A 24,177-nucleotide genomic window follows, 5' to 3' on the forward strand; every position below is an offset into this window, starting at 1 on the left:
TGGGAGCTGGTTGCCAGAGGAACAGAACTCAGCATTAGGGTTGGAACTTCCAGCCCTACTCCCCAAATGGGAAGGGAGGGGGCGCTAGAGACCGAATCAATTGCCAGCAGACAATGCTTTAATCAGTCATGCCTACTCAATGAAACTTGGTTAAAAACTCTGGAACCAGGCAGTGCAAAGTGCTTTTGGATTGGTGGACACAACACATCAGCATGCTGGGAAGGTGGCGCACTTGCAAAGGGCTTAGAAACTCCACCCTTGTACCTTGTCTTCTGCTTCTCTTCCATGTGGCTGTTCCTGAACCATTTGTAGCCTTTACAGTGAACCAGTAATGCTAAGTAAAGCACCTTCCTGGATCCTGTGAGTCATTCCAGAGGGTTATCTAATCTGACGAGTGGCTGTGGTAATCCCTGAATTTGAAGTCGCCTGGGCAGAAGTGTGGGTAGCTAGACGACCCCATTGGTAGTTGACACGTCATATGGGGGCAGTCTTGTGGGACTCAGCCCTTAACCTGTGGAATCTACACTAACTATGGGTAGTGTCAGAATTGGATTGAGCTGCTGAACACCCAGTTGGTATTGGAGATTTAGAGAATTGGAGAATTGGTTGGTGTCACAAAAAAACCACACAATTAAAATTTTCCCAAAGACCAAAATGTGGATTTACACATAACTGTCATTGAAATTCAAAGAATTTCAAGGTAAACATATATAACTGAGTAGAATTGACTCTAAATTTCAAAAGCCTTTCCTTTTTATTGTTTTCAGTGCTAAAGGCTGTCTTTGGTTGAGAGAGGAAGCAAAACCACCACATCTTGTTTTCATTTTTGGCTAAAGTTTCAGACAAGTCCATTGGAAGTACATCAACTATTGCATCAAGGATTTTGATTAGAGTCTAAAAATGCAGAGTGGATCTACCATGAATCTAAGAATGGTAGGTTTAGGACCCCTCACTTAAACCAACCCATCATGTGTTCAAACAGAGCCATTGACAAAACCTTGGCATCCTGAAATAAGATATTGGAGGACAAGGCAATGTATAATACAACAAAGGAGAAGCAGGAAACACATAGGAAAGAAAAACAAGGAGTGTGAAGTTAAAGAGAACAGAAAGTAAGAAAGAGAAGGGTTAGTTGAGAAGGGGGAGAGAGCATACATTTTTAAAGCACTCAAAGTATACTTTGTGTTTACAGACAACCTCTGTCTTCTTATACACTCTATTGTAATTACTGTGGCTCTTTTACATGTGAGAAAACTTCAAAGTCAGAGACAACAGCACATGGGGCAGAGACAGAATTTAAAACTCTCTCATACACCACCTCCAATCCATTAACAAAGTGTCTGCTCTGCTTTCAAACTGTATTTTAAATGTGATAACTCTCACTTTGCCCAGTGCCACCCGCTAGTCCAAACCACTTTGTTTCTTGCCTAGCCCACCACAGTCCTTTCTCTATGGGTCCTCTTGCTTCCACTCTTGCCCCCTACACAGTGATTCCTGATGCTGTCCGTCTCCTATGCTTAACCCCCAGTGGGTTCCCATTATTCTGAGACCAAATCCAAATCCTACTGTGGCCTATGAGGTTTCTGCAGGATCTGACCACACTGCCCAGCTCTCCAGGTCCATGCATGGCTGCCCTCCCCAACTGGCTCAGCGCACGCTAGCAACATGACATGGCATCCGTGCTGTTCCTAGTGCAAGCCAAACGTGTTCCTATCTTGAGGACTTGGCATCCACACGTCTACGCAAGGCTTGTTCCCTTCTGCCACTCAGGGCTCTGAACGCCTTCCATTCCTATGAAGTCGCTCTCTAGTCCCTTATTCAGTTTTTTTACCTCCTGATAGCACTTAATGCAGCATGACGTTATATTGTGCATTTACTTGTTTATATACTGTGTCTCTTCCACTAGAATAGAAGCTCTGCGAGGGCAAGTTCTTATTATCTCCAGGTTATATTCTCAGCACTTACAACAATACTTGGCACAGAACAGACCTTCAATAAATTTGTTGAACAAATATGTCTGATTCTAAAGCCAAGAAAAGAAAATGTTTAAGAAAGTTGGAACTCATTTTTTTTAAATAAAATCTCTAAAAATATTATCTCTAAAAAATTTGTAGAAAACAAACATTTTCTAGTAAGCAATATGCCTTTGGCACATTTACAACAGCATTATTTCTCACCTTATGTACCTGGCAGTGTTTTGATGACTGCCGTCATGTTCTGTAAAGCACCTTGAGCTATTTGAAGGAAAATACAATATAAATGCAAACTAATAGTAAACCAACCTTATGTTTGGTGCTCATAATTCAGTACACAAGGTTTTTGATGATTTAGTGAAAAATAAAGTAGGGATTTTCTAAAGGTAAAGAAATAGATCAAGTCAAAATCATTAGTGTCTGATCCAAGTGCAAGCAGCCTTAGAGTGTAAACCTATCACAATTTAGACCTTAGAGATTCATTTCCTGATGTTTGCAACAAAGGTGAAAGCTCACTATGTTGTAAACATTCTTTAGGCTACCACCATTATTATATCCCAATCTAATCTTCAGTCAACTAGATGAAAGAAACCATATCATTATCCATAGCATAGCTATTTCTAAATAATTCAACATTTTCCCCTTATGAAAGTATATCTTTATTTACATTAAAAATACTATAGACAAAGTGTGCACAATAAAACCCTATGATTTCATTGATTAAACTTCCTAAAGTCAAGATAGTATAAGTAATTAAAAACTTTCCTTCTAGAATGATTATGGATGTATGTTACTTATATAGTAAGAAAATTTAAGGAAATTAGATCTAAGTTTAGATGCCTTAATTACAGATGCTTGGTTACTACATAAGAGAGGGTATTTTAGAAAAGGTGAATGCCATTGCCTATTGCCATTCCAAAACTGTGCTTCCTAAACTATCAGGTAGGAAAGTACATGTTTGGCAGGAGTGGCAAGAGTGTTGTTTGCCATAGATGGCAAAGCAATGGAAGATTGCTGAGCCACTTCAGAGCTGTGTCACTCTTCAACATAATGTGTTAAAACTAGTTCATTTATGTGAACTTTTTTGTTTTGATCTTCTTACAAATAAAGTAAACACAAACCTTGGGATAAAATTAGAATTATAATCTAGTACTGATCTCTATTAAACAGTTCAATTTTTGGCTTTTATGATCAATTTTTAGCATTTTACATTTTGTGTTTAATATTTCACAAAGGTGATCAAAAAATGATTTATCAAATGGTTATTTTTTTTCTCAAAGGGGGAGATGTGTGGGAAAAGAACGATTAAAGCAAAACACAAGAACTGCCATTACTTTGTAAAGGAGTTTATAGATCCAACCAGATGGGCAGATAGAGAAAGAGTGAAAAGAAGAAGAAACAAAGTATATGTCTTAGTTTTCAGATTGATTTTATTGCTAACAATGACCCACATAGGAAATCTTGACTTCTTTCTCATATGGGAAGCTAAAATCAATTTTTAAAAAAATAGTTACTGTTGGCATGTGTGATTTCAGATTAGGAATAGCAGTTACAACTCTGATTTGCAAGATTTAAGCTTGCTAGGAATTTTTGGAGAGCTGTATAAATTAATGTAAATATTGAGAATAAATTTATTTTTGGTAACACTCAAAAATGATCAATCATAGGTTATACTTTATTATGTTTCAACTATGAGGTGCTGTATTTTATGAATTTTATTCCAACAGCAGTCCTCCTTCAGGGTTTCCATTTCCACTGGGGGATAAGACTACCTTCATTTCATCCTTCTACAAATTCAAATATGAAGAAATAATTGTTACTGACTTAAAACCAATAGGGGAAAAAAAGTGTAAAGAAATTACACTAATAAAAAGGGGATTTTCCTTTAATCATTTTCTTATGAAGAACTGCAACTGCAGGATGAAAGTGATTCTAGCCCTAGAATGGCACAGGACTAAGGAAATATATGGACAACAACTTTTTTTCCAAGAAATAAAAGCTTATCACCATGCAGTCATGGACGCCAAGTGCATTTGAGCACTGCATGATGCAAAGGTGCTTAATGGTCCCCAGAGAAGGTGCATCACCCTTCTGTGACAGTGCTCATTTGCATACACACAGTTAGCCCCAGCAGGAGGTGTGCATTCAGGGGTCTCCCAGAGCACAAATAGAGACATTCTCAGGGAAAAGCAGTTCTTCATAAACTTTATAACCTCATTCCAAACTCCAGGTGTCAGTTTACAGCTTTCCAGATTGACATCTTAAATCAAGAAAATGTCACACGTGTACAGTAACTGGCCTAATTTTTTCTGTAAATTGCTGCCTGTGGTTTTCAAAAACATAGTAAATTGCTGGCAATTGACAATGTGTCTCCCTGCATGACTAACTTCACTTCTGCACGGTTAACAAATCAGTCTTCAATTATTCATACACATCACCCAATGTCTAGGCTCTTCTGACGGTCATTGATTTCAGAGACCAGTAGCCTGCCTGCCTTTTATACTGAACTGAAATTCATACCATGCTCTCGGCATGCAAGATTAATAGTGTGCAGGAAATAATAACTACACCCCTTGCCTCAGTTTTTCAGCTAATGATGAGCACAGCTCATGATCAGTGTTTCTGATGTCTTGTGCTGCCCTGAAGCAGGACAGAGTATTTTCTCAGATTAATACTTAAAATACCTTAATACCCCTAATATTTCAAATGCACAGAGAAAGTATTTTCTTCATTAATTCTATAATTACAGGACAAGAATAAATGATGAATTATATCTGCAAATTAAAACATCAGATGGCCCATTTAGAAATGATGCTATCAAACTGTCGTACATTGTTCTGGAAACAGGGTCAAATAAACTCCCCAGACAGCTCAACCAAATTGAATTTCTATTGCTAAAATAAGTGTGGGGATATAGTGCTTGTTCTGAATGGACTTCTTACTTTAACACCGTTTTTCTTTCAGCAGCATGCTTTCTTAAGGGGATTTTGCAGAAAGTGTATTTACCCTTTTTGAAATAATTTTTGGATCAGTACTGACTCTAAGCTAAAAAGCGCAGTTGTGCAGTGAAAGAGTCTTATAGTTGAGGAGCACATTTGTCTATTTATACTCAGGAAAATTAACTCCAGATAACTTCGAAAGGGCCCCCAGTAGACTGGCATATTTTCCTAACTGTGCCTGAACAAATATTTCCAGGCCACTGATTGTCATGGTCTGTAACTTCATAGCTCTCTTGTTAAAAGCATGTTTCTACAAGTTCACCTCCCAAGGGTCACGGCCTTGGTCCTGATCCATGTAATCTCACGGAGTTCTCCAATCTGTGCTCACCAAAACAGAGACTGAGAAAAAAGCGTGGGATGGAGTTGGATGGATTGACACAAATGCATTATAAGAATTTTAAAAAGTGGCAACTCAAGGCACTTTTCTCGCTGATGGTAGGTCAATGACAGCATCTTCGTCAAGGTCAGCGTGTTACTTGCAATGCTGCTCCTTCCTGCCTGTGTACAATCCTAATCCCATCTTCCTTAGAAAGATTGTGCTCCCTGCTCTAAAATATCAGCCTTCTTTTTCCATCCATTGTCATAATACTGCATTTTATTGTTATCACTCATTTAATGTCTGTCTTTCCTATTGGATTCATCCTTCAGTATCTATGGGGCATTGACTCCAGGGCCCCTGCAGACAAGAAAATCCTAGGCTGCTCAAATCCCTGATACAAAATAGCATAGTATTTGCATGTAACCTATGCACATCCTCCCATATACTTTAAATCATCTCTAGATTATTTAAAATACCTAATACACTATAAATAGTTGTACTATATTTTTTAATTCATATTATTTTTTATTGTTATTTTAAATTGTTTTTTATTTTTCAAATATTTTTGGCTTGCAGTTGGTTGAGTCCGTGGATATGGAACCTGTGGATTTGGCAGGCCAGCTGTATACTAAATATTTTATGAGGGCAACCGCTAGATATAGCCCTGGTTTCTGGTACAGTGCTTCAAACCAAGTAAATATGAAGTAAAATTGACTGTAGAATTACATATGATTAGTTAGGCATTATTTTCAGCTGTGTATTTCAAACCCCCAAACAATGGCTTAAACATATTTTTTATTGTAAAAAAAAATCTGGTCACGGGCAGCTCTGGGCGGGTCTGAGAGTTCCTCAGAGTTACTAGAGTCCAAGGCTCATTTTTTTTCATTTGACTCAACTATTTTCATGCATGGCTAACATCCTCAAAGCCACCTCATGGGCCAGGTGGCTGCCCCTGCTGTGGGAGCAGAATAACACCCCAAAGATGTCTGGGTCCTAATACTCAGAATCTGTGAATATGTGACCTTACATCAGCAGTCCCCAACCTTTTTGGCACCAGGGACCAGTTTCATGGAAGACAGCTTTTCCACAGGCGGGGGCGGGGTGTGTGTGGAGGCGGAGCTCAGCAGTGATGGGAGCGATGGGGAGCGATGGGGAGCGGCTGCAGGTACAGCTGAAGCTTCGCTCACTCACCCACCGCTCACCTCCTGTTGTGCCCCCGCCCCAGTTTCATGGAAGACAATTTTCCGTGGCGGGGGATGGGGGTGGCAGTGGAGCTCTGCAGCCTGGTCCCTAACAGGCCACGGACCAGAGCCGGTTCCATGGCTTGGGGGTTAGGGCCTGCAGCCTTACATGGCAAAGGGGACTCTGCAGATGTGATTAAATGAAGGACCTCGATGTGGGAAAATTAGCCTGGGTTTTCCAGGAGAGCCCAATCTCATCACATGAGTCCTTGAGAGCAGAGACACTTTTCCAGCTGCAGACCCCCAGAGAGATGGCAGCGTGAGAAAGCCGGCCCCACCCTCGCCGGCTGTGGCCGTGGAGGGAGGCCTGCGCAGGCCACGCGTGAGAGCAGCCTCTGGAAGCTGGAGGCGGCCAGGAGACAGATTCTTCTCCAGAGCCTCCAGAAAGGAATGCAGCCAGGCCGACACCTCAATTCTAGCCCACTGAGACCTACATCAGACTTCTGACCTACAGAAGAAATGTAAGATAACAAATCCACATTGTTTAGGTCACCAAGTTTGGGCCTGCTACTAATTCATTAGCTCTTAAGCGGCCTTCCCAGAAGCCCCCCCAGTCCTCCTGAATGTATCTCAGTGGCCAAAACTCACCGCGAGGACCATGCCCACTGAAACAGAGGCAAAAAGTTACAGCTGCTGAGTCTTGCCACCTCAGATAAAAGCAGGATTTTTCTAGACTTTCAACCGAAAAAGGGAAAATAAAGGAATATAACCAGAAACTTCTGCCACTATTTGTTTAACGAATGAATAATTAGGTGGATGTAGTTGAACATCTGGAAAATTAGGAAATGATATGATTTTTATAGAAACCTGTATTTCCCATTTGTAAATTAACAAATGGATATTCTTCCTTTTTATTTTGAGTTCACTAAATTTCATTCATATTTTGTCCTTCCCCATGTAATTTTAATTTTAGAAATGTATGCTTTTAAAGTTTCTATACTTTTAAGAAATTAAGAACCACTGATATTTGGATTTCATAAATAAGTTCTCAGAGACTGAGTCAAAGTGGCTTCTACAAGAGTAATGTAGAATTAGAATTACTTTTTTAATCCGTTAATTTGTTTTTTTTCAGTCTCATTTGTTATTTGATTGTAAGATATTCCATCTGGTTTCTGTAGCGGGATGAAAGTTCCCAGATAAAAGCCATCCTTTCATGGAGTATAGACATCTAGATGCTTCAATGCACAGATTTTAACATGCAAGCACACCGACAGTTACCATCCGCACAGCTGAACGCTGTATTCTCCTGTACTACTGTTATTCCTGAGTCAGAAAGCAGGCAAAAGTGAATCAATGCTGAGGCTTCCAAAGGGCAGAGGAGATCAGCTCATTCGTGATTATCAGACACCCTGGTGATTCTTGTGCCCTCTTGTTTTAAATTGCTAACCTGTTGCCTTCATTCAGTGGCCTGTACTGGGACCAGCTAGTTCTGCCTCACTTTCTGGGCAATCTCGACTCTAGGCACTTTTACTCTCTCCTCCTCTCTGTCGGTCCTCAGATAGGACACAAAGGGCTGGAATCTCTCATGTTTCCTGACCCTTCCCTGGGCAGGATTCCAGCCAGCCCTGCTAGTAGGCAGACACTGACTTGTTAGGCGTTTGCTACCAAAGGCATCTCATGACAAGGATTTCTGAATTTTCATTCTGTTAGCACCTCCCTGCATTGAGAGAAAATGAAAGTGATCTCTCTTCCCACCTCTCGTTTTTGACACTAATCTTCTGGCCCATCATTTTTTCACATATTTCTCCATATATCTGGTTTGAGCTTCTCATCATTCCACACACCTTGCCTCTTTAAACTTACCCTTTTTGAGGCAGGAATCCAGAGCTCTTGTGCTAAGGCAGCTTGTGGGAAACATCAGGCTTCCAGTGGCTGCCATAACCAGACAAACCACAAATCAGATGCACAGATACTTTTAGAGCCATCTGTGTTCAAGACACTAACCTAATTCCGCTGAAGCCTCAGACCTATAATTCCTCATGACATCATAGCACAGTGGCTCAGAAAGAAACTTTCTCTGTGCAAAAAGAACATTTTAGATAAGATTATTGCTATCTGTGATATTCCCCCCAACAAGTTACATAGGAAAATTTGACACGAAGCATTTAAATGACTTATGTTTTGCCTCTGTAATAGAAACAGTGTTGGGTAATTGTTATCTTAGGCTCCTTTGTTCCTGCAGGGCCCTTCAGCTTACTGTTCATCAATCATAATCTGACTGTGTGGTGCAATTTTATTTTATAAGGCTACCCAGTGATACATGATGCTATTCTGGTTTTAAAAAGTAAATAAATGCAATGAAACATGTTTATCAGACTCTCTCTGATAATCTTGTGAAACATTGCAAATGTCACCTGAAATTCTTCATCACCAGGACTGCCCCTCTCAGCTGACATGTTGCAAAAAAGAAATTATGTATTCAAAACAAACTAATTAACATCACAACAAGAAAATTAAAAATTGTAATGGCATTTACTCATGTTCTATTTATTCTACACATTGTTCTTTTAAAATGATCTTATGTCCAATTGACTGCATCAAAAATTCTGCAGCAGCATATTTAAACTGTCTTTAAAAACCACAGCAAAGCATTTGAATATAAGCTATGAAAGTGTGATTTCTCTGCAGCACCAAAATTCTCTTGATAATAATGTCTACATGCAAATTCAGGAGTCATGGTCTACTCAGAATGGCCTAATGTTATGTAGCCAGTGGCTTAACAAACTTTCATGTATTAGAATAATTATAGACCAATTAAAAATAAATATTGGCTTATTGCAGTTAGTGAGAGAATTTGTTATATTTGGAGATTCATCAGCAGAGGCCACTAGCAGTAGCTGGACCAGACCAAGGCCAGCAAGAGCTCAGGATCCCTTGCAACCTCCAGCATCAGCTCAAGGTTGGCTATAGAAGACCACAACTTCCTGTCTCCTCTCCCAGGTGGAGTCTGGACCAGGGAGAGAGAGCTCTGTAAAGGCCTCAAGCATAGTCTACTTTGTTGAGGGGAAGGGAACAGATTTGAATCAGACATGAAACAAAGTTTTCCTGACTAATGTCATTACATATTAAGGCATGGGAAGAGGATTTGGGATAGGGATTTGGAAGACAGTTTATTCAAAGTAATAAAACTTATTTCATGAATACTATCCAGTAAGTCAAGATAATAAACTAGATACACAGGTAAAATGTTTATCTTTCTTTAAAAAATTTTTCTTTGACATATTTTCATAAGAATATAAATGATAAAATATAAATAACAGAGAAAACATATTTCTGGATAGTTATTCAATTATATTTGCATAGGCCTTGTTAATACAGTGATTCTAATCATATAACAAGAAATACAGCTACTGTTCATTGAATGATATATCCATTTGCTTTTTTGAAAAAACTATTTGAATCCCTACAGAAAGGCATAAGACTACAACACAAATTTCTGATTCAAAACTCCTAGTATCACCCAGGTTGCAGCAATTACTTAGTAGTCTAGATCTTGGTTCCGATACATCATTGGATTATAATGTAGCCTCAAATTGGCTTTTTAGAGTAAAGATTTCCAAAGTGTTTATATTTAATGAGATTTATGAGAAATATAAGACTAAGTTTAAACTTGCTTATAATTTTCTTTATTGTGAAAAAGCTATAGAAGGAATCAATTATCTTTCTATAGAGTTGAGATTTAGTGTCTTGAAGGACACTGAGAACTTTAAGAACTTATATTTACCAAAAGGAAAGGTACAGTTTAAATCTTTGGAATAAGACATGCATAACTGTATTTACATTGCCTTGCTATTTTCTAAAGAATATAGTTGTTTCACTTTGGAAAAATGCAGAAACCAAACATAAAAATAAACATTTGCAGGCCTTTTGGGTCTCATTTAGCTTTAATGCCTGGAAGCACATTGCAATGTTTCTTCCTTTATAGATCCTTAATATCTGGGCAGAAACCCACAGCCATCCCTCCCCAGTCAATGTTACAGACAAAAATATTCTTTCAGAAAGCAGGATACATATATACTAATGTAATAGTCCAGAACCTAAAATATTTTGTTGCTTTAGTTAATTGAGCATATATATTTTTTCAATGTGTCCATTGATAGAGATATCCCATTTACTTTATGGTATATTATAGTAAACAAGATATCATTCTTGTAGTTTTAGAAGCAGGCGTAGTTTTGCTGGGTTTCTGGGATGATTATTTCTGAATATTTTCCAGATATATTATTTCTGAATATTTTCCAGGTATATTATTCTTGAATATAGATATTTTGTGCTCTATCTCCAGCCCTCCATAAATATCACATTTCAAGATTTCTTTAGAAAAATACCAGATAGGAAGATATCATCAAAAGGAGAAGATAAATATAACTCTGAAACTCATCACTGGATTCAGTAAGTTGTATTTGTTTAAATAAAAAAGGAAATATGCTATATATCCTTGATTTAGTTTGAAGCTGCCATCAGAAAAAGAACTCCATGAGTCACAAAAATATTTAGAATGTTAATTTAGAAAGAAAAAAAGCAATGGATAGACTGTAAGCAGCTGAAGGGAGTGAGAGTTCTGTTTCCTGTGCAATTGTTCATGTGCCAAACTCTGAATTGACCGTCTAAAATTTTCCTACTTGAAAGTGCTTGCCCAAAGACAAAGTTGATAAAAGAATCTAAACTTGAAGGAAAATGAATCTGATCAAGAAAAAGACTTTTCCTAGTAAGTTCAAAGGAACAATTCACCACTGTTAGATAATAAGAATGAGGCTTGAAAAAGAATTATCTCATCAAAGCTGGCTGGCTGCTCAGGTGAACAATTCAACTGAAGATTTAAGAAGAGGACCCTCATGCATAATGGTGTCAATTTAAGTCCAAAATGGACAAGCAAATGCTCTTATTGCCTCTGGGGGACATGGTCTGCTTTTCTTTAAGAATCAAAATATCCACAAATCAGAAAAAGTGTAGTTGTTAAAACATGACATAGTGAAACAAATGAAGGGGGGTTTTCCTTTGGTGTAGAAGGTGATGTGCTAGAATGAGAAAAGAGGTAGCCTTAGAATCAGCAATACCCACCATCTCCATTTACTGCGTATGCACTTTGAGCAAGTTAGCCTCTCCTAGCTAAGGTTCTCATATGTAAATAAAGATAATAATATCTACTTTAGAGCTAAGGATAAAATGGAAGGCACCTGTACAGTATAGGAAATCAGTAAGAGTTAGTCTGTCCCCCTCTGCTGCTCCCTGCTTGTGAGTTTTAGAAGGCTCCTACTCAAAGCTCATGATTAATATGTCTTCACAGAATGTCTTTACATTCATTTTTATGTGTAAGTTATACTCATGCACAGTCATACACATTCAGAATTCTATGAAAATGTGACACATTGAAAATTCTCTAAGGTCACTAATCTATAAGTTCCACACTTTTCAAGAAAAGTCAGTTAGAAGAAATGTTAGCCTGAGGTTTCTACAATTTGGAGTAATCAAAAAGATCCCATTAAGATATCAGCTTAATTCCTTTGGAATAAAAAATATTACAACTTGAGTTCTCAGCATAACTTATTTTTTTAGTATCTTTAAATGTAGCAAATAAGATGGGTTTTCATATTTACATTCTGAATGTATTCCTAGGGAGGAAAAATTATTTCCAGTCTCGTTAACTTCCAAAGAAGCAGCAATAACTTATTAATCGTGCCCTTGGTGATCTTAAAGTGTGGCATGAAAAACAGCCTTAGAGACTTCTAAAGATGCTTAAAGTACTCCTAGAGGGAGCAGTAGGGACACCAGGAGAATCTGGCTGCAGATGTATATCCAAAAGCTATTTACATGTTGAAGGAAAGGATTTAATTAATAGTGTTACAGCTGTGAAGTTAATATGCAGATCTGAGGTCCTGTCACAAGGGACTGCTTCATATTTTTTAAACAAGTCACTTAGTCCTACAATTTTTCCCTTTTACAGCTCTTGCATAGAAATAAATCTATGTCCCAAAGGTTTTCAAGATAAGGATCCTGATGTCTGTTAATTCCTTCAATAATTATAAAGATAATGATGTTGATGGCAATCATGAGGGCTACCATTTTCTGACACCTCACAATATGCCAAGATCCTTTCTAAGCCCTGTATAGGCATTATCTTATTTCCTTATTTCAACAACCAAGTAAGATTGGTGCTGTGATTTTCCTCATTTTGCAGAACAGGAAACTGAGGCTCCAGAAGATTACATAAGTGCAGATACCTGTTTACAATCATTCCTCAGCCCACCATGCATGCACACAGTCCTTAAAAACAATGCATCCATCTCCTTCAAGTGCTGGAAGATATGGGGAGAACCAGGACACTCAAGACCACACTGACACACCTGGTGCTGGGCTGGCTAGTGGATGAGCTAAGAGCCAAGGGAAAATCTGGAGGCTGTGATCAAGAACCCCATAACTGGTCAGAAATATGAATATTGTGCCCATGACAATGTACACTCTTAGTTAATAAGAATGGTTAAGCAATCCTCTGTGATAGCCATTGCTGTCTCCCTTTCATGAGACTTCTCTGATTTCTTTTACTGAAATTAGCTTTTTCCCAGTTTATGGAATCTATAAGACCTCTAATCTTGAACCCTGTCCTCCCCTGGTGAAGGGGCAGGTGGTGGATCCAGCTGGGATAATTATACACTTCCTCTATCACACCCTAGTAATTTAAATCATGAGCAGATGGACAACAGCTGAATCCTCTTTCCATCTAGGCAGTGGCTCTCTGACAAGACTGTCAACTCCTGAGCTCTGGGGCCTCCTAGCTCCTGGCTGTTCCCAGACCCAGTCTCCAGCCTCCTGGCTCTGAAGCCCCTGTTGTCCTCCCAATGCAGTCCCTTCCACGTGAATTAGCTAGAGATGGCTTCTGTCAAATGACACCCAGGAATCCTGGCACAGCCTATGATGACTAGTTCGTAAGGAATCTGGTGTTTGCACTTTGTTTAGTTCACATCCTGTGTGATTGATTCCATTATTCAAAACTTTCTTTCCAAATTCTCTAATACAAATTCTTCTCAATCTTTTCTAAATTAATTAAAAGTTAAATATAATGAATAAAAACAAAACTAAAATGAGATATATACATATACATGTATGCATTTGAAACAGATTTATTCTAAACATCATCTAAAGAAACAAATGAATTAGGTCAAATCAGAGAGAGTTGCGAAGACTGGATTGCAGATAGATAATTTTTGTTGTAAAGTGTATACAAACTAATATAATTAATACTGTTCTAAAAATGATGATATTCTAGAAACAGACCCTATAGAAATTTTTTTATCATAAAAAAAGGCATCACAAATCAGTGACAAGTCTACTAAGTGAATATTGTTTTTACCATTGATCAGCTATTGGTAAAAGTATCTATTTAGATCATCACCTTGCACAATATGGCAAAATCCTGCTCCAGAAAGATTGAAGACCAAAAACTTTAAGCTACTAAAACTCAAGATATAAAAAGACAAAAGCCATTAACAAAAAGTGTGTGCGTGTTGGCGGGGTGGGGGGAAGAGCTGGATTACTGTGCCTAATGGGAGAGACTCAACTTTTAAGAAATCCTAATTAAAACAAAAAAAATAGGGAAAGGGATTAATATGTGTTAATGACACTCTAGGTACTCAAATTTTGCAGCTAATAGAACACCTTTTAGAGAAGAAATTTAGAAAAATGTATCCGAAGCCTTTAACATTTCATATTAGGAAAGAGCAGGAAAAAAAACTATGCCCACTTGATGTAATATTTTGCAAAAATTAAAAGTATTAACCAAGACTTCAGTAACAACATGGGAATGTCTTTCATTAAGCCCAATTTTTAAAAAAGTCCATATGAAAATTTCCTGTACAGTATCATCTCAATGATATTAAAAAAAAACAGAAAAGAAAAATCATGGAAACACAACAGAATGAAAATAAAGTTGAACCAAAATATTAATTGCAGTGGTCTTTGAATGGTTGAAGCAAAAGGGATGTTTCTTCTTGTCTATCTAGCTTTTGTAACTATTTTGTGTAACTTTTATATTTTTACATTTAATGAGATAAAGAACTTTTACCAAATAATTCTTCCCTTTGGCCAAAAGAAAAAAGAAAGAAGAGAATCTCAAGTCATTGTCCCTTTCCAGTAGAAAAGGAATTATTTGAGGATTAATAATCACCACCACTTTAAAATGTACTAAAATGTAATGGGGAACCAAAAAAAAAACATCTTTAAATATAATCTGACTATAGATGCTTCTGCCATTTGAGAGAGTGACACTTCTCATCTGCAGGGCAGCAGGCTCATTTTTAAGGAATACATTTGGATGAGCCTTTGGAGATAAGAAAAGTGAGCATTCTTGGGAATAGACTGGATTGGTGAAGATAAGATAAAGGCAGAGCTGATTTGATTTGTCATATAAAGGAGCAGGAATTTTGATCTTGACAAGCAGCCTGGGAGAGAAGATCAAGCGGTGATAAACAAGTCTCCAAGCAGAGGCTCTCTTGGCAAAATGGCTAATGAGAAATTTCCTGGGGAGATGGCCAAAGATTACTAGGACATTGATGTCTATTTAATTCTTGTCTATAATGTGATATCAGAATTATGTTAGCTCTTAAACTTTGAAAATGTTCCCTCCTCTATTTTCTGTGAGAGTTTGGGTATGATTAGCACCATTTATTTCTTATATGTTTGATAGATTCTTCATTGAAGTCATCTGGGGTTGAAGTTTTCTTTGTAGGAAGGTTTTTAATTATAAATTTATGGCTATCTATATTTTCTATTTGTTTGTGTTAGTTATTCTGTCCAGAAATTTGTTTATTTCATTTATCAAACTTATTGAAATAAAGTTGTTTAAGGTTTTTTCTATTAGCCTTTTTTTGCCTTTTTAAAATTTGTGCAAATTTATGGAGTACATGAGAAATTTTGTTACATGTATATAATGCGTCGTGATCAAATTGGGTTATGTAGGCTGTCCATCACTTGAGTACCTTTTTTTTAAGTATAGTCATCCTACTCTGATTTCAAACATTTAATTTATTCCTTCTATCTTGCTGTATGTTTATACCCTTTATCCTACTTCTCTTCATCCTCCTCCTCCCCCCAACTCACCCTTCCCATTCTCTTTTGTCTATTTCTCCACTCGCTATTCTCATGTGTTTAAATTTTTTAACTTCCATGTATAAGTGAGAATATGTGATATTTATCTTTTTTGCCTGGCTTATTTCAGTTAAGATAAAGACCTCCAGTTTCATCTATGTTACTGCAAATGATACGATTTCATTCTTTTTTTTACAACTGAATAGTATTCCATTGTGTATATATATCACATTTTCCTTATCCATTCTTCCATTGATGGGTACTTAGGTTGATTCCATATCTTTGCTATTGTGAATAATGCTTCAGTAAACAGGCAAGTGCAGGTATCCCTTTGATAAACTGATTACTTTTCCTTTGGGTAGATACCCATTAGTGGGATTGCTGGATTGAATAGTAATTCTCTTTCTAATTTTTTTGAGAAATCTCCATACTGTTTTTTATAGTGGCTGTACTAGTTTATATTACCATCAACAATGTATAAGAGTTCCCTTTTCTCCACACCCTCACCAACATCTGTTATTTTTGTCTTTTTAATAATAGCCATTCTGACTGGGATAAGATGATATCTCATTGTGGTTTTAATTTTTATTTTCTTGATGATTAGGGATGTTGAGCATTTTTTCATATACCTGCTGGCCATTTGTATGTCTTATTTTGAGAAATGTCTATTCATGTCCTTGGACTACTTTTTAATGGGATTATTTTTTTTCTAGTTGATTCTTTGAGTATTCTGGATATTAGTTCCCTGTCATATGAATAGCATGCAAATATTTTCTCCCATTCAACAGGTTGTCTCTTCACTCTGGATTATTTCTTTTCCTGTGTAGAAGTGTTGTTGAAGTATATTTAATTGTTATCTATTTGTATAGTTTCAAAGTTCCTCTTGGTATTGATATCTAGTTTAATTCCATTATGGTCTGGGGAGATACTTGATAGGATTTTGATTTTTAATAATTTATTGAGACTTGTTTTATGCCATAGCATATGGTCTATCCTGGAGAATGTTCTATGTGCTGATGAAAAGAATGTATATTCTGCAGTTGTTGGATAGAATGTTCTGTAAATGTCTGTTAGTTATATTTGGTCTACAGTACAGTTTAAATTCATTATTTCTTTGTTGACTTTCTGTCTAAATGATCTGTCTAATGCTGACAGAGGGTTGTTGAAGTCCCTCACTTTTATTGTATTGTAGTATAACTCTCTCTTTAGATATAGTAATATTTGCTTTATAAATCTGGGTGTTTCAGTATCAGGTGTATATATATTTAAAATTTTTATATCCTCTTGCTAGATTGATTACTTTATCATTATATAATGACTTTCTCTGTCTTTTCTTTACTGTTCTTGACTTAAAGTTTGTTTTATCTGATATAGGTACAGCTACTCCTACTCCTTTTTGTTTTCCATTTGTGTGGAATATCTTTTTCATTCTTTTATATTTACTCTATATGTGTCTTTACTAGTAAGGGGAGTTTTTTGTAAGCAGCATATATTTGGATCATTTTTAAAATCCCTTCAGCATTCTATATCTCTTAAGTGGAGAATTTAATACACTCATGTTTAAGGTTAATATTAATATGTGAGGCTTTGTTCCTGTCATATTGTTAATTGTTTTCTGTATTCTTTTTTCCTTTCTTTTTCTCTTATTGTTTGTCATCATGGTTTGGTCGATTTCCAAATGGTACCATTTGAGTCACTTCTCTTCTTCCTTTGTGTTATTTCTTTGCCAGGGAGTTTTATACTTTTTTGTGTTTTTGTGATGGTAAATATCATCATTTTGTTTCCAGGTTTAGAACTCCCTTTAGTATTTTTTGTAGGGCCAATCCAGTGGTAATGAATTCCCTCAGCATTTGCTTGTCTGGGAAAGACTATTTCTTTCATTTATGAAGGATCATATTGCGCATACAGTATTCTTGGCTGTCAGTTTTTTTTTTTTTCCCTTTTCTTTTAGCATGTTGACTATATCATCCCATTCTCTGCTGGCTTTTAAGGTTTCTTCTGCTATTAGTCTGATGGGGTTTCCTTTATAGGTGACTAAATGTTTTTCTCTTGGTCTTATTAGGATTCACTCTCTAAGAATTTTTTGCCTTGTATTTGCCTGGACATCATTGAGCTTCCTTATCTGAATGTCTAAATTTCCTGCTAGACTTGGGAAGTTTTCATTTATTATTTTGCTAAATAGGTTTTCTAATCCTTTCTTTGTTTTCACACCTTGAAGGATACCAATGAATCATAAATTCAGTTGCTTTATGGTGTCCCAAATACCATAAAGGCTTTACTTATTCTTTTTTCTTTATTTTTGCTTGACTGGATTAATTAAAAAGACCTGTCATCAAGTTCTGAGGTTCTGTCTTCTGCCTGGTCTAGTCTATTGTTGAAGATTTCAAGTGTATTTTGTATTTCCTTCAATGAATTCTTCAGTTCCATAATTTCTATATGGTTCTTCTAAAAAAATCTGTCTCTGTAAATTTCTCATTCATATCCTGGATTTTTTCTTGATTTCTCTGTACTGTTTTTTAGAATTCTTGTGTATCTCACTGAGCTTCTTTAAAATCAATATTTTGAATTCTTTACCTGGGATTTCAAAAATCCTTTTTGACTAATACCTGTTGCTGGAGAAATATTGTGTTTCTTTGAAGGTGTCATGTTTCCTTGCTTTTTCACATTTCCCATGTCCTTACTTTGATATCTGTGCATCTAGTGTAACAGTTGCTTCTTCCTATCTTTAAATTTACTTTCGTAGAGGAGGACTTTTTCCTGAAGATGCATCTATGATGTTGGCTGGGTAGAATACTTTGGTTCTGATTCTGGGTGCATGCAATAGTGTAGTCTCTGTATGATTTCTTGGGCTATAAATAGCATTAGTGGTATCTGTGACTTATTAGTGGAGACTATGATGAAGTTGTACTGGGGATTCAAATGCCAGATAGGCCAGTCTTCAGGCCCCAGTGGTGAGAGTGGTGGGCAGAGCATGCCTATCTTTATGACCCAGGACAGTGTATAGTGGCACCAGTGTTGGCAGTTACCCATGGCTGAATCTTTGGCCTCTAATGGCTTGCTTGGATGCTGGTTATGGCAGTAGTGGACCTGGTGGGTGGGCATGTTCTTAGGCCTCTGGGCAGCTGGTGTGGTGTGGACAATGGCAATAACCATAGTAGGATGAATCTCTGAGTCCTGAGCACTGTGTGTTGGTTTTGGCTTCAATGGCCAGTCTCCAGGCCCATAAGTGGGCTGGTAGATAGCTGAACTGGAATGGGCTAGGAAATTTAGGGCCAATTTCAGGTCCCTGGGGAGTAGTGCTCAGGTACCCAAGATGGTGGATTGTGTTGGACAATCCCAAGAACCCTGGGCTATGTGCTCTGTCTTGAGGGGTTGGGGTGAGCCCAGTCAGGCTGGGTGGGCTGTGCTCAGATTCCCCAATGGTGAAAGCAGACAATAGCCATGGTGGGTGGGGTGGGGTGATTCTCAGGCCCTAGGTGGAGTGCTTGAGTGAAAGGCAGTAGCAACTACACTGAGAGCCCACCACTGGCGAGGGTGGGGTCATACTTGGTGGCCATTGCCTGGGCCAGTTGGTGGTGCATGCATGTCCCCTTCAAGTCCCAGTCCTGGCAGGGCTTTCCCCATATGTCCTGGATGTAGGAGCTCCCACCTAGCTCATAGCTGAGTCCCAGTGGCAACTTGTGGCCTGCTCATGTCCTATCTCAAATCCTGGCAGTGCTCATTTCCCACACCAGCTACTGCTGACCATGCCTTGCTCACTTCCTATTCCTGGATGCAGAATCACTGCCAGCTCACTCCTGGGCCTCAGCAGTAACAGCCAGAGTTTCTGTAATGCTCCAGGACAACATGCAATTCGCTAGAGGCTAGGTTTGAAAATGGTACCTTGCTGTAGCTGATAAGGTCTCAGAAAGGGTGTGAGACCCAGTGTGGGCTCCCTTCCCAGAATAGTTCCATCCATAGTATCCCAGCAGCTCCGTTTGTTAGTTTTAGGAGTTGGGAAGGTCGAGAGGGTTCTCCTGAGGCCAGGATTGTGTGATTCCACAGTGGGGCTGCTGGAAGGCTCTCTGTCACTCTTTTCCTGCATTGGAAAGTCACTCTAGGCTCCCAGTCCTTGGCTCCCAGTTCTTCCTTTTCAGCCATGGAGGCTGCTTCTCCTTCTTTCCCCCTGCTTTTGGTATCCCTCTCCTTTCACTTCTCTGCTGAATTCCAGAATTCTCTCTTGGATGATGTAGTTGAAGTGTGACTGTTTATATGCATTGCTCTGTTTCTTCTAAGTGGAGAAGGCAGGAATGAAATGGTACTAGTCAGTCATCTTGAGCCTCCTCCCCTTCTATTAGTCTTTTAATTTCTGTGGAATCTGTAGTTGTATCTCTTCTTTCTTTACTGATATTATTTGTTTTGTTTCTTTTTTTATTCTTGATCAATCTTACCACGTGCTTGTCAGTTTACTAATCTTGTCAAAGAACCAACTGTGGTATCTTGTTTCTGGCCTCAGTACTTTTTTTATGCTCTTCTTTTTGTTTCTTAAAATGGAAGGTTATATGTCACTGATTTCTAACTTTTTTTTCGAATATCCATTTAAAGCTATATTTTTTCTCTAAATACTGCTTTGAATTAATCCCAAAATATGAATTTGCTGTGTTTTCTTCATTATGTACTTTGAAATAGTCTAAAATTTCCCTTTATATTTTTTCTTTGGTTTGTGGATTATTTAAAAGTATGTGCCTTAAATTCCAAATACTTTTAATTTTTCTATTATATCTAGAAAACCCCAAGGATTCAATCAAGAGACTCCTGGAACTGATAAATGAATGCAGTAGAGTCTCAGGATACAAAATCAGTACACATAAATCAGAGGCATTCATATATGCCAATAACAGTCAAACTGAGAACAAAATCAAAGACTCAATACCTTTCACAATAGCAACAAAGAAAATAAAGTACCCAGGACTACATTTAACTAAGGAGGTAAAAGACCTCTCCAGGAAGAACTATGAAACACTGAGGAAGGAAATCACAGAGCATGTAAACAGGTGGAAAACCATACCATGCTCATGGATCAGAAGAATCAACATTGTTAAAATGTCTATACTACCCAAAGTGATCTACAGATTCAATGCAATCCCTATTAAATTACCAACATCATTTTTCACAGATATAGAAAAAATAATTTTGCACTTTGTATGGAACCAGAGAAGACCCCATTTAGCAAAAGCAATTTTAGACAATAAGAACAAAATGGGAGGTATTAATTTACCAGACTTCAAACTGTACTACAAAACTGTGGTTATTAAATCAGCTTGGTATTGGCACAAGAACAGGGACATAGACAAGTGGAATAGAACTGAGAATGCAGATATAAAACCATCCTCATATAGCCATCTAATCTTTTCTAGATATCTTACTACAAATTTGAAATTACTGTGGAGTTTGTGGCTGGAGAATAATCTCTGTATTATTCAGTCATTGGGCATTTATTGAGACATTTTTATGGCTCAGAATACAATCTTGGTCATTGTTCCATATGTGCTGGAGTACAAAATGTATTTTGTAGTTTTCAGTGTAATGTCCTATACAATTGACAGTGTTGTTCAAATATTTTATTTCTACTGAATTGTGTCCATGTTTTCTATTAATAACCAAGAAAGGTGTGTTAAATTCTCAGCCTATACTTATGGATTTGTCAATTTCTTCCTTTAGTATCATCAATTTTGCTTCATGTGCTCTAAAATTCTGTTATTTGGTATAGTTTAGAATTATTATGTCTTTCTGGTACATTGACCCTGTTATCATTATATAGCATTTCTCTTTATCTCTCTTCATACTCCTTGGCTTGAAGCCTACTTTATTTTTTCCTGATATTAATATGACCACAAAGGGTTGTCTTTTTATTGTGATTTGCATAGCATATATTTTTCATCTTTTTAACTTCATTGTATGTATGTATTTATATTTAAAGTGTATTTCATATAAATAACATTGAGTACTATCTTCTTTAAAGTCCAGTGTTCTAATCTCTGTCTTTAATTGAAGTGTTTAGTCTATTTACAGTTCATGTAATCATTGATATGATTGGATTTTAATCCATCATATTATTATTTGTTTTTTATGTGTAGTACCTGCTTTGGTTTCTTACTGTTTGCTTTTGTTGTTTATATTATTTTCATTTATTTATTTATTTAATTAATTTTACTAGTTACTCTGTGGCAGTGATTCTCAAACTTTCTGGCCTCAGTACATTTTTTATACTCTTAAAAGTTAATGAGGATCCCAAACAGCTTTTGCTTATGTAAACTATATCTATCAATATTCATCTTACTAGAAATTAAAACAACCTTTTAAAATACAAGCAGCTGTAGCCCTCCTGCCAGTGGGACTGCTCACTGCTTTCAGGTGAAGCGAGAATGTTTTCATTCCAGGGATGCAAACTGTTAGCAAATGGGCTCTGTGGAGTGCAAATGAACAACTTACAGGCTGTGCCTGTCATTGGAATAACACCCAAATTCATAGAAATGTGGTAGAAATTACTCTGAATCCAGCTTTTGGAGAAAGATGAACTATTCCAGAATCTAAGTTTTGGGCAAAAATCAAGGTTCAGGGAGGCTTCTATTAATCTCTCTGAATGAGTAAATCTAAGATATACCTTTATGAATGAGTAGGAGATGGAAGAGCTCTGTAAGGTTAGTATGCAAACCAGCACACATGGACAAGGAATTGCCACCTGGAAGGGTAGCGGAGGTATTTGTGTTTGTCAAGGATCCTTACCTCTGCTCTATTTTTCAGAATACATTTTCTACAGACTGAAATTGAGGCTAAACTGTGGCTAATCAGGGAGATGTTACCATTCTTTGAGGCAGTAAATAGAGAGACCAACAAAATCTTTAGGATGCGCCTTTTGAAGCTATCTATCTTTTTAATAGCCTAGAATACTTGGTTGACTGCTTAATGCCATTTGAATGGGTAATAAAAGGAGTAACCAGGACTACTATGTCCATTTTTTTAAACTTGAACCCAGATAGATGAGAAAAAAACACTTTGACATGCACATCAATATTAGAAAAGCAGTTACAAAAAGCAGTTCACAAGAATAACCTTGAGCAGTTGTGGGAAATCAGACTTGTATGCAACAAATGGCTGCTGGTATTAATTTATTTTTTATTACAGCACAGAGTTGTTTTGAAGCTTACCTGAGTTACCACATATGACGTACATAAACAGTGCTAAGCACCCAATAAACATTGACTACTATCATTACTGGCAAAGCTGGTTCTATTATTATATTTCACAGAGACTCAGTGTAGTCAAATGATCTGCCTAAGGGCCCACAGTTAACAAGTGCTAAAGATAACATTTCAATGAAAGGCTTGTGATTCAAAATTCAGTCTTCTATCAACACACTATGATGCCAATTCCATAGGACAAGTTTCCTGTGGTCTAATTTATTCCAAATCAGTTTATATAGAAAAAATAAAACATAATTTACACCTAGTGAAATAAAAGATATGCTTGAACATGACCATTTAAACCACAAGATACAAAATGCTGTAGGTTGAAAATGTTGTGCATAACTTATTCATAGTTTTTTATTCATAAGATGTGTACTTTAAAATCACTTATTTCATAATCTGCATTTACAGATGATAACTGGGTGCGATTTAAGTACTTTTTTCTGTCTTAGAAATTAGTGGTGAAATTTGATCAATAGCACAATTATTTAAGATAGATGTTAGTACATATGTATGGAACTCAGTATTGGAAATGTCATTTATGGTTCCCAAATACATTTGCCAATGTAAGAAAGTGATGACAAGTTTAATTATGGTTGTTATAGTGTAGATAAAAAGAGTGTTCACTTCTGGAGATTCTGAAAAAAAAATCCTTCAGTGATTTTCGCTACTTGGCTGAATTAAATACACTTTGTTACCACATGGACTTTAATAGAACCAAACAATTCTAAAAGTATCCATGCTAGTCAAGACAGATTTTTTAAAGATCTAAACCACAAATACATTACTTAGAAAATTAGAGATTGTCATAAAACAATAGAATAAGTTAGCACTTGATAATGAGAAGTTTCAAAAAATGCCAGCTTTCTTATGCTTTTTGTAATTATACTGTTGAGTTTCTTAACTACGACAAAAATTGTGCTGGTTTACAAGAGAACTGTTTAAGAAACACAACTAGAAACTTAACCCATGTTCCTCATAAATTTGGGTGGCAAGATCTTTTTGCAGGAGTCATAATAAAATCATGTGCCCTGCTGGCAGTTCTAGACAGAGAAATAACATGGGTGTATCATGCTGCATTAAGACAACTGTCTCTTTGTGATTGGAATTTGAAAATAGGAAGCACTACACCAGTGCATTTACTTGTTAGCAAATGTGTGCTCCACTTAACATGTTTTCACTCTTTGTCAAACTTTTTTTTTTTCACAATTAATATTCCGGCAAAATAGTAACTTGCCATTCCTGTCTGTAAATTAACATCTTAGTCCATTCCTTTTCCTACTTTAAACACAAGCATGTTCAAAACCATGTCTCACTTAACATTTGGGGTCATGGTCA

The 24,177-nt window shown here is 37.0% G+C and overlaps 1 protein-coding gene across 1 annotated transcript in view; it reads right to left on the bottom strand.

The window, feature by feature from the left end:
* Positions 1-24,177, bottom strand: part of NKAIN3 (sodium/potassium transporting ATPase interacting 3) — a 311,324-nt gene that overhangs the window by 273,968 nt on the left and 13,179 nt on the right. The window lies entirely within an intron of this gene.

The sequence above is a fragment of the Lemur catta genome, chromosome 9 (genome assembly GCF_020740605.2).
Source record: "Lemur catta isolate mLemCat1 chromosome 9, mLemCat1.pri, whole genome shotgun sequence".
NCBI classification, from domain to species: Eukaryota; Metazoa; Chordata; class Mammalia; order Primates; family Lemuridae; genus Lemur; species Lemur catta.